The sequence below is a fragment of the Bos javanicus genome, chromosome 2, assembly GCF_032452875.1.
Source record: "Bos javanicus breed banteng chromosome 2, ARS-OSU_banteng_1.0, whole genome shotgun sequence".
Lineage (NCBI taxonomy): Eukaryota > Metazoa > Chordata > Mammalia > Artiodactyla > Bovidae > Bos > Bos javanicus.
In genome coordinates this window covers 37130323-37142368 of record NC_083869.1, presented here as the reverse complement: position 1 = coordinate 37142368, position 12046 = coordinate 37130323, and the positions used below count along the sequence as shown (strand labels likewise).

The 12046-nt window shown below is 37.0% G+C and overlaps 1 long non-coding RNA gene across 1 annotated transcript; it reads left to right on the top strand.

Moving 5' to 3' along the window:
• The first annotated feature begins 1332 nt into the window (after window positions 1-1332).
• LOC133235234 (uncharacterized) lies at window positions 1333-6316 on the top strand. Its single transcript, XR_009732491.1, has 3 exons — window positions 1333-1944; window positions 4182-4276; window positions 6015-6316. It is a non-coding gene; the product is annotated as an uncharacterized LOC133235234 (long non-coding RNA).
• Window positions 6317-12046: the final 5730 nt, after the last annotated feature.

The window sequence follows — 12046 nt, the reverse complement described above, 5'->3', positions numbered from 1 at the left end:
TCACTCAGTCGTGTCTGACTCTGCAACCCCATGAACCGCAGCACGCCAGGCCTCCCTGTCCATCACCAACTACCAGAGTTTACCCAAATCCATGTCCATTGAGTCGGTGATGCCACCCAACCATCTCATCCTCTGTCATCCCCTAATCCTCCTGCCCTCAATCTTTCCCAGCATCAGAGTCTTTTCAAATGAGTCAGCTCTTCGCATCAGGTGGCCAAGTATTGGAGTTTCAGCTTCAACATCAGAGTTTCCAGAAAAATCAGGCAAGGGAGAGTACAAGTTGTAAAAAACACCCTGGAAGTGTTCAGTTTGCAAAAAATGGATCAAGCTCAATATATGATACAAGCATTTATGTGTAGTGTATATTAAACTAAAAAAATTGTTTAAAATACCTATGAGAACAGGCCAGGGAGTCTCTCATACAAATGCAATTATTCACTTCCCACACCTGGTATTACCCACAGTAGAGAACTCTGAGAATCTGAGAAGCTAGAACTAGGAGCAAGCTATGTTATCTTCTGCATTATGGAATAGTCTCTGAGTTCCCCTTATCCTTTGTCATTATATAAACTTTACACCCTCTAGCTGGCAATGTTTTCATTAATCCACCCATAGTCCTGGGTGCCAACCAAGTAATAAAAGTTGAATAGAGTTCTTTGAGTTGCTGTTCTATACAAATAAAAGAAAGGCCCAAGGGCTGCCAAATGAAGAGGATGAGGAAAGCTCATATTGGGCTTTCCTGCTGTTAGAAAATGTCCTTGGAGCTGGAAATAAGACCAGAAAGAAATGTGATGATCCTTCGCATCTGTACATACTAAAGAAATGTTGCAGTTCCATCTATTCCCTTTTTTCCTCTTTCGTATGAGAAACATTTTTCTTGTTTATGGATTTTTAAATTTCAACTTCCTATAATTAAAAAATATTTATTGTCTCATCTTGTCAAATTCTTTATTTTTTACTATCTTATTACTAATGCTCCAGAAGAGAACTCAAGATTTTAAATGTTTTTGAAAAAGAAACCCACATTTTTAGTTTGATTCATGGCTTTTTTATAACATATGATAGACACTGTACATCAAATTCACTTCACAATAGGCCAACTTACAGAATTCTTATTCAACCTCTTTGTCATAGGTCTATTTAGATATTCTGTTTCTTCTTGATACAGTTGCAGTAGTTTGTATCTTATAGGAATTTGTCCATTATCACCCAAGTTATCTATTTGGTTAGTATTCACTTGTTCACAATATTCATTTAAAATCCCTTTTTATTTCTGTAAAGTCAGTAGCAATGTCCCCTCTTTCATTCCTGACTGTAATAATTTCAGTTTTCTTTTTTCTCAGTTGATTCAGCAAAAGTTTTGTCAATTTTGTTGGTCTTTTCAAAGAACCAATTTTTATTTTCTCTATTCTCTTTTTCATTAATTTCCACTCTATAATCATTAGTTCCTTCCTCCTGCTTGCTTAAGGTCTAGTTTGTTCTTTTTCTATTGAAAGTTTAGGTTATTGAGTTATGATTTTTTTTCTATGTATAGTATTTACAACTATAAATATCCCTTTAATCACTGCTTTGGTTAAAGCCCTGTAATTCTTTGCATTAATAAAATCTACCAGTCTTCTTTAGGTAGATCATATTTTGGATCTCCGTAAGAGCATAAAGCATGGTCTACATAAATCCATAGCAATTCAGAATTTCTTTGGGTCAAAATGTACCCCAGCCCCTCCATTTTCTTATTCTTGTGTTTTTCATCATGAGGTTTTTCAAAAGCAGTGTCTCCCCTCTGAACCTAAGGTAAAACACATGAACAGTCTTTCCTGACCATGACAGATTACTACAGCTCAGTCTACTTATTTTTCCAAGACCCTCTTACTCTTTTATCACACTTTTAATTGTGCATTTTCGTTCTTTTCCAGGACCCCTTCATAAGTGGTGGGATATAGAGAGGTAAGATATTAAGCCCTACTGGGCCTATTTTTTTTCCTTCTAATCCAATGGTTAAGTAGCCAGGTCTGTGAGTATCAGGATAGCCTAGGATATGGCGCAACTACAATGAATCCCAATATTTCAGTGACTTAAAACAAGCAAGGATTATTTCTTGCTTATGTTGTGTTCACTGTGAATTGGTAGAGAATTATGTTCAACGAAGTTAGTCAGGGGCCTGGGCTAACAGAACGTGAACCATTTTGAGTGTTAATAGTAGCTATGCCAGAGTGAAAAGAGAGGCATTAAATACTTAGCCAACAAGATGTACAACGATCCTTACATTCAGCTCTCCTTGGCCAGAACTAGCTTGTCAAATGGTCTCACTTAACCATAAGGGGTATAGGAAATAAAATTCTATCGTGTGCCTAGGAAGATGGAAAGCTAGAAGTCTTTGATTTTATGGTTTTAATGACTATACCAGATGGTATATGCTGTCCCCTTAGAAAGGAAATGAGATCAAAGTCAGAGTCCCCTTGAAAGGGAACGAGATCAAAGCTAGATACCACAGGAAAGCAATCTGGAGAATTACAAAGAATTTCACTTTGTGTCAGATAATCCATTCTTTTTGACCTCTTCAGTTCACCTGGGACCTCTAAGGCCTTTTATTATAGGCATGAGCCTCTTTAACACATCCCAGGAAGCAGCTGTACTCTATCCGTAGGCTTCAACATAGAATTATAAAGTAATATAACTACATATTTCAGGAAATATAATCCAACATATACAGGCAATAAGAGCTATCCTTTTCAAAGGAATCAGTGTGGAAATTCAAACATTTTTTCTAGCATAGCTGCTACCTAAAAGATACTTAGAACTGGATTTTGGCATTGTTTTCAGACAGTGTGGCTCATTCCTTTGAATATCTTCCTTAATGGGAAGGCTTTACTGACAAAGTCTTATTGGTTACTTTAATATATCAGGCATCATACTAGATACTGGGTGTTTAAAAATGTGTAAGACACAATCTCTTGAGGAACCGTTTCAGGTGAGAGTGGGAGATACCCAGTCCATAACAGCAATACCCTTAGTAATTGAAGATTTGAATTCTAGCTGTTAATGGAATTTTGAGTGAAGGAGTAAGAAAACCAATTAAGGGATTTCCCTGGTGGTCCATGGCTAAGACTCCATGCTCCTTCTAATGCGGGAGACCTGGGTTCAATCTCTGCTTGGGGAACTAGATCCCATATGCCACAACTAAGAGTTTATATGCCACAACTAAAGATCCCACATGCTGTAAGACCCAGCACAGCCAGGTAATTAAATAGTGAAAAAGAGAGCCAGTTAAGTCCATACATAATGGGCTTAACATACATAATCTGTTCATCTAATAAGAGCATGTTAGACACATGACTCATGAAACAGGTAGAATTCTTATCAGATGGCTAGAAATAATTTGAAATAGGCAGAACTAGAAAAAGTAATAATTTAAAAAGCTGAGATACTTCAGTTTCTCCAGAACAAAAAACGGACATAAGTATGATGAAACAGGGTAAAAGGGGAGTTTGAGGGGTAAAATATGCGGTTTAATATATATTGTCCGGGAACGAACCCAGAAGTTTTCAGCAGGAGATTCCACTGTGGTTTGCTGTGTTGTGAAGAAAGGCTGATTCTCCTGCCCTTGCCAAGCCTGGATAAAACACTCCCAACTAAACATCTCATTCTCATTGGGTTGACTCTATATGCTCACCTAGTATACGTCAGATAATTCAGACTTTTTCTTAGGTATCATGACACTAGAAACCTGGATGTGGTACTGCGGTTAGTACTGATAGAAAGGAATTTCTCCCATTATAATTTAGTTGATATTCTGGCTTATGCTTTACTTAGTGAGATATTCTGGTTTAGGCTTTACTTACATGGGCAACTCTGTGTCTGATCAACTTTGGAGGCTGTGATAAAATCATGTTCAGGCCTAAAAGAAAGTAGGTTAATCAGCATACCCTATTGTATTTCACTAACCACCTTTCTTTCTTTAGTGTCTTCATAGCTTAGAGTGATCACAGCATGGCTCATGGCCAGATGACTATGAGTTTGGAATCCTAGTTCTGACAACTAGTTAGCTGTGTAACCAAACATTTCTAAGCCTTGGTTTCGTCATATGTCACATGACTCACAGGACTGTTCTGAAGATTAATGAAATGCACATGCAATATCTAGCCTTATGTTGTATACATGTTAACACCACTTTCTCTGTGCAGTTGCAATAGGGGTGATATCTCTGGGCAAGGCGAGCACAAAGAAATTATTCTTTGAAAGGCCATCAAGAAGCTCAGCTTTTACTGGGTAGGAGCAGGTATGCATATCTAATTTGTTATGATATGATGCGATAATGACTCTGATAGTAACAAAATTCTATAGGAGTAAAAAGTAACTGCCATGTGTGGGTAGAGGGTGGGAAAGAGAATAAAGGAAGGTGCAGATAGAATTTAGCAGATGTTGTGTAGGTATATATTATGTTCTGGAGTGATTCTGTGGGATGAGTAGACAATGTAGGGAAGAGAGAATGGGGTTATGATAGGGAGAAAGACTAAGAATAGGTTGAGTCTAGCTCTGCAGAGCCTTTAATGCTACATAAATACATTTTTAGCAAGGGATTAACAGAATCAGATTTCAGTTCAAGATAGCAGAGTGGTGGACAAAATGGGGGTGACTAGACGGATTTCAAAACTTGCTATAGCAATGGAAAAGAAGAGAGCGCCCCAAAACAAACCCTACTGTATATAGTCAAATGATTTTCAACAAGGTTGTCAAGACTATTAAATGGGGAAAGAAGTTTTTTCAACAAATATTAAAGTAAAAACTGGATGTCCACATTCAAGATAATGAAGGTGGACATATACCAAATGCCATGTATAAAAATTAGGTAAAAATAGATCAAAGACCTAAGTATAAGAGCTAAAACTATTAGAAGAAAACATAGAATGATTATGACATTGTATTTGCAATGATTTCTTGCATAGGCAACAAAAACATAGACAAAAGAAAAAATAGATAAATTGGACTATTACAAAATTAGAAATCTTTGTGCCTCAAAGAACATAATTAACAGAGTGAAAAGGCACTCCATGGAATGGAAGAAACTGTTTGTAAATCAATTTGTATCTTATAAGGGTTATAAATATTTAGAATATACAAAAAACTCTTATAACTCAACAACAAAACAATTTGACTTTAAAATGGTCAAAAGACTTGATATTTCTCCAAAGATGTGCAGAAGGCCAACAAGCACATGAAAAGATACCTAACATCACTAATCATCAGGGAAATGCAAATCAGAACCGCAATGAGGACCACATCCCACTTGTTATGATGCTATTATCAAAAAGCAGGAACAACCAAAACAAGTGCTGGCCGAGACGTGGAGGAACTGGAAGCTGTGTACTACTGGAGGGGATGCACAGTGGTGTAGGCGCTATAAAAATGTCGTGGCGGTTCCTTAAGAAGTTAAAAACGATTGCCATATGACTCAGAAATTCCACTTCTAGGTATATATCCCAAATAATTGAAAGCAGGGTCTCAAAGAGATATTTGTACATCCACATTCATGGCAGCATCATGCACAATAGCAACCCAAATGTCCATCAGTAGAAAAATAGAGAAATAAAATGTGGTCTATACATATACAATAATATTATCCAGACTTTAAAAGGCAGGAAATTCTGATGCATGGTACCACATGGATGAATTTTGAAAGACATGTTAGGTAAAATAAACCAGGCCCAGAAAGACAAATACTGTAAGATACCACTTACATGAGGTACATAGTCAAATTTATAAAGATGGAAAGAATTAATAGAGTGATGGTTGCCAGGGGCTGGGAGGAAGAGGGAATGAGGAGGTATTGTTTAATGGATATGAGTTTCAAGATGGGATATTGTGTAATGGATATAGAGTTTTGCAAGATGAAGAGTTCTGGAGTGGATAGTGGTGATGGATGTGCAACAACATGGATGTAGTGAATACCATTGAACTGTATGCTTGAAAATGATTAAGATGGTGTACAGTTAACCACATTTTTTTTTTTTTTTAAGGCGAATGACTAGGAAAAATGAGATACTGAAACTTAACAAATGATGAGGCCTAAACCAATTTAGACAGTGGGGATGAAAGACTGGAAATAAATGTACATCGTAGGAATTTTAGAGGAAGATTCTTCAGGATGTCACGGAGGGATGGGTAAAGTGAGAAGTCCAAAGGAATTCTGAAGTTTCCTACATTTGGCAGCTAGATGTATGTTGTTTCTGTTAACCACGGTATGGAATACAGGAGAAAGAGCAAGTGTGAAAAGCAGGGTGACAATGAGATCAAATATAGATGAGTTGATTTTGTGTTATCTGTGTCATGTCCTAAAATCAGAGTTTGAGGTCAAAAGAAAGATATAGCGTATATTTACTGATACTGGAATCACTGATGATAAGTAAGCCTGAGGTTTTACAACTTCTAAAAGACTTATAACTAAGGGTTTTTTTTAATGCTATTTTAATGATCCAAATAGTCTCAAGTGAATAGTATGTGTGCCTATAATTATGATGCATAAGGTACTATTTTTAAAAATGCCATTGCTTTGAAAATAAATCTCTTCAAGCATGGCAACGTGGAAATTACAACAACAATAGATATACTTAATAGTGAAAAGATTGGGAACCACTACAGAGGTAATCCTGGAGTCTATATGAAGATAAGTAAGGAATACAACTTTTATTCCCAGTTCACATAAGGCATTGATCTCTTATAGCCAAAGATAGGTTATTCCACATTGTAAAAAAAAATTATTTTCCACTTATCTTTCATATAATAGGACTCTTAACTTACCTTAAGGATTTAGACATATTTTATGCCATCATAGCACCAGTTCCATATTGAAAAACATCAACACCAAAAGAAAGAACTGCAATGAAAATCTTCTACCTGTGGAGGATACCTCATCACATGCTATAAGTCCTGAATAAATAAAAATAATGGATAAGATAAAATTAAGACTGCATATCTAGATACTAATCTTTAGCCAGGGTAATTGTAAGGCCAGTTTCCTTTCTAACTCCTATTTAAGGAATTAGAATCTTGTTGTAGTCTAATGTTTAAAAACATTTGTTTCGTATATTTTGTTGTCCGATTGCTTACTGCAGGAAGCTAAAGATAATTCCAGTTCTTTCCTCAAGTACAGAAGTGAAGTTAGTGTTTAATATTTTTAATTGATTCCAAAGCAATGAAACTATTTCTAATAAACTAGAATGCATTAATCTCTCATCTTGATATTATTCCATAGTGCTGCCAATGTTCTAATTAGTTTTAGAATATTGGTGGGAAAAATGCACTAGAATAATGTTCAAAGTAGTCAAGAAAATCAGTCTTATCAAGTTCTGAGGAATTCTATTTGAAGGCCAAAGAGAAGTGAGTTCCAACTGAAGTCTAAGTTTGGTGCCAATGAGTAAATTACTTGACTGATTTGGTACTGCTTTTCTCATCTGTAAAATGTGTTTGTGTGTGTGTTAGTCACTTAGTCGTGTCTGACTCTTGGCAACCCCATGGGCTGTAGCCTGCCAGGCTCCTTTGTCCATGGAATTCTCCAGGCAAGAATACTAGCGTGGGTTGTCATTCTCTTCTCCAGAGGATCTTCCTGACCCAGGAGTTGAATCTGGATCTCCTGCATTGCAGGCAGGTTCTTTACCATCTGAACTACCAGGGAAGCCCCAAATGGGCTATATCCTGATCTATATGAATGGAATCAAGTACATTAAATATATTTTTAACAGAATTACTATACATTCTATACTATAGCCAGCCTTTTCACTTAATTTACCAATATTAACATAGATTTCCAGGATAATTTTTACTGGCTGAATAGAATCTTTTTTTTTTTTAAGTCACTTCTATACTCAAAACAATTGAGACTTACTGTAATGAAGTTACTCAGAAAAGCAATATTGAAAAAGGAGTTGTAAACATGTTTGGAGAACTGTAAGAATCACTAGAATGAGTACAAACCTTTCAAAGCCTTGCAGGCTCCTTTGTGATCCTGCCACGTAAATGTCTCATTAGCCTTTGGTCACCTAATGACCTTGCTGAGTTTTTCTTTCATCTCAGCACAAGATTTATTCCCAACTGGCTGTAAGCCTTAGGTCTCTCATTCACTACTGATTTCCACCACATTCTTTGATATCCATTACCATGACTATTAGGGCTCTTTTTAAAATTAAAGGAAAAGGTATGGAGTTTGTACAGGGAGAATAGGGCACTCTTAGAAGTCCACTTAACAGTTAAAAATTTTTAATTTCAAGAATGGACTACATACATCTGATAGTATATCCCACCATGCTTTTATTTAGTCATCCAAATGAGAACAAGCCAAATGATCTTCACGTGTATGGTCAGGGTAGAGAAAGTACAAATAGATATTAATTTTGCTACTACTACTCTGCGGATATAATGTTAAGGTGCAAAATTCTCTGCTACTGAATGTCCAAAGGATCCAGATCACCTTTTCTTTTAATCCTGCATTTAGCCAATTCATTACCCATTATACTACCAAGGACTGCTTTTGCTACAGTAACTCTTAAGTCTATATAAGCCCCCCAAATACCTGAGAACTCTCGATATTTTCTACTCACCTCCATTTAGGTGAGCTTTTGCCTGCTCATCTCCTGAATGTTCGGTCTCCTGAATATCACTGGCTGAAAATGAAACGTAGGGCAGTTTTATAGTCCCTAAAAAGCTGACAGCTAGATATGGCATCTACATAAAACAAAAACCACAAAAAGTCAAGTCAAAGTTGAAGCTGCTAATCAGATTAGAGAAACTGCTCCATACTCAAAATATGGTATTCAGATTCAAAATCTATAATAAATTTTTAGTGAAAAATAATCCAAACAAATACTGAATACTGGGTGAGCAGTGTGGGAAGAATTCTTTTCTACTGCTAGGGAAGTAAACCGGCACAGTCATCTGGAGGGTGGTATGCCAAGAGCATGGAAAGTAGGCATGCACCTCCCTAACAACTCGGGCTTCTCCCCTACGTACAGACCCTGGAGAAACTCTCACAGTCTGTTAACTGTTTTTGTTGTTGTTGTTATCTGTTGCTGTGTAACAAATCACTCTAAGCTGTGTGGCTTAAAACAATACTAAACATTTATTATTCCACAGTTGCTGTGGGTCAGCAATTCCGGAGGGTATCAGGGTCTCTTGTGAAGCTGCAGTCCAAAAGCTGGCTGGGGCTCCTGTCATTTAACTGGAGCTGAAGGATCCTTTTAAGAAACTGCTGTCAAATGGGTCTCACGTTGGCATTAGTTGTTCGCTGTCCCAAAGGGCTGCTACGGTGTCCTCACAGTACAGTAGATGGCTTTACCAGAAGTAAGTGATCCGAGAGAACAAGGTGGAAACAGCAGGGTATTTATGACCTAGTCTGGGAATTCACACGTCACTCTGCCATATTATGTTGGTCACACAGGTGAAACCTGATACAGCGTGGGAAGGGATTACACAAGGGCATGAATCATTTAGGACTGTCTAGTTAACAGGCTCGCACACATGGGTCCACAAAAGGCACATATGACAACATTCACTGTAGTAGTATTTGCAGTGACAAGAATCGCAGGCAACTTGTGTGTTCATTCTGAGAGAAATCTTAAAGTAAAATGTGGTATATGCCTTGTGATGGAATACCGCATAGCAATCAAATGTAATGAACTGGATTTATGTCTTTTTTCAACTCAAAAGAAACAAAATTAGAAAAAAAGAATGAGATGTATAGCATAATGCAACTGATACAAGTTTAAAAACACTGTATATATTTATTTATTTCCACATTATATATTTTTAAAGATGTATGTGTTGCTAAATACATATAAAAAAGGCTGACTGGAAAGACATGTGGTTGCATATAGGAGAGAAGGAAATTGAAGAGGAGCTGAAGGAATAAGTAAGAGAATCAAACAAAAGAGGGGGCTTTGCAAGAAAAATGTGAACAGTGTCTCATGAATCAAGGAGAGGAATTATCTCCATTCTATGTAGTTGAGGTTTTAAAAAAATTTTGTTAAGGTAGAGTTGTAACGTGGTTCAAGTGGGCCTAAGAGACCTAATTGAGGCAAAATTCCTAATAGGTAAGGTTCTACTAGTTTCCTTGTGTTGTGTTTTTTATGTCATATTCCTGTGGAAGAAAAATTTCAATTATCTTAAAATACCTCTCTTATCTCCTTATTGGAATGAATTTGTCCCCCCCCCCCCCCCCGCCCTTTTCTTTTGTTGGCCTTGCTGTGCCGCATTTAGGATCTTAGTTCCTTGACCAGGGATCAAAGTCTAAACCACTTGGACCACCAGAGCACTTCCTGGAATGAAATTCTCTAACAGAACACAAACTTTCATTTCTCAAATGCAAATAACCTTGAGAGATAGCCTGTGAATACAATTTATATAAAAGAGTAAGTCATTGACATCAGATTTCCTTGTTAAGGATGTGTTTCATGGGAGACTAAATGAACAGGATTTTAAATTTCTTGAAAAGGTATCGAAGTGGAGAGATGGAAAAGAGAAGGAGCACTGCTGCTGCTGCTGCTGTTAGTCGCTTCAGTCGTGTCCGACTCTGTGCGACCCCATAGACGGCAGCCCACCAGGCTCCCCCGCCCCTGGGATTCTCCAGGCAAGAACACTGGAGTGGGTTGCCGTTTCCTTCTCCAATGCAGGAAAGTGAAAGTGAAGTCATGTCCAACTCTTAGCGACCCCATGGACTGCAGCCTACCAGGCTTCTCCGTCCATGGGATTTTCCAGGCAAGAGTACTGGAGTGGGGTGCCATTGCCTTCTACTAGAAGGAGCACAGAGGGTGCATTTAGGTACCGATGACAGATCAAATCCCTCATGATTTTGATTAAAACTAGTGCTTTTAACAAAGTTCCTTTTAGGATTGAAGTAAGAAAAAGAGATCACCTTCCATTTATGGTAATCTAGTTTATTTTTAGTTCAAGGTACACCGATAAATAAATTTTCAATTTTGTTTAATTTTCACCATGGTTAACAACTAAATAAATATATTAACTTACTCTCTAGGTGTTGTTTCAAACTGATGACTACTTTTGGGGTTTAGCAGTAGTGGATTGATTGGTTTATCCTTAGGATAAATCAAAATCTAAACTTGAGGGAAGGTCAGTTTTTTATCATTTATAGAGCAATCAGGACTAAAAATGGAGAAGGTTCAGGTTAAAGCCTAATTTATCTTAGTGAAAGACACGTATACTGTAACAATTTTTCCAGAGATCAACTGTGACCTTTTGGGGACCACAGCCACTACTTCTGGTATTTAGAACAGCTGTTTCTTCTGAGTAACAACAGAAGCTACCAGTCCAAAGTAGACAATATTTACCAAGCTTTCTTTTTTTTTTAGGGATATCTTATTTTTAAAAGAATATTATCACTCTTGAAAAATTCTTCTTTGTGTGAGTGTATTTTATTTTTCATTTGTCCCTCGGACATCAGACACGTTAATATCAAGCCCTTATATGCCATCTAATGTAAAGTAATATAAGCACATATGATCTTTAAGCATGTATGATCCCTTAGGCAAAATACTCCCATGAAGACAACTCCCCATGGAGCATCTTGACAGCCAATTCTATAAACACAAAAACCACATACTTAATTCACAGCCCCACCTTGTTCTCTGTTCCACATGGTATTTTTGATTGAGCACCAGCTCCTTAAGGCATCATTGTAATATTTGGTTAACAGTAACTGACATATTTACATAATAACAGCTGATTTTCATATAAGCCTTCACAAACAATCTAGGAATTTTAGAAAATACTCTGTGGCTATGAAGCATTTTAAAGTTTAATATTTCTTCACAACTCTTCTGTTCTCCCTGCACTACTTATTAAAGGCCCTGTACTGAGGACATTATCTAAGGATCACTTCTCCGCTAGACTGTAAGCTTCATGAAAGCAGGGCCTATGCCTACCTTGTTCATTGATGATTCCTAAGACCCCAGTAAGGCATCAAATCATATTTCATAAACACTTGAACTTGTACCTCATGACTTATTAGATGAATTTATATGATCAATTTTTCTTGACAACT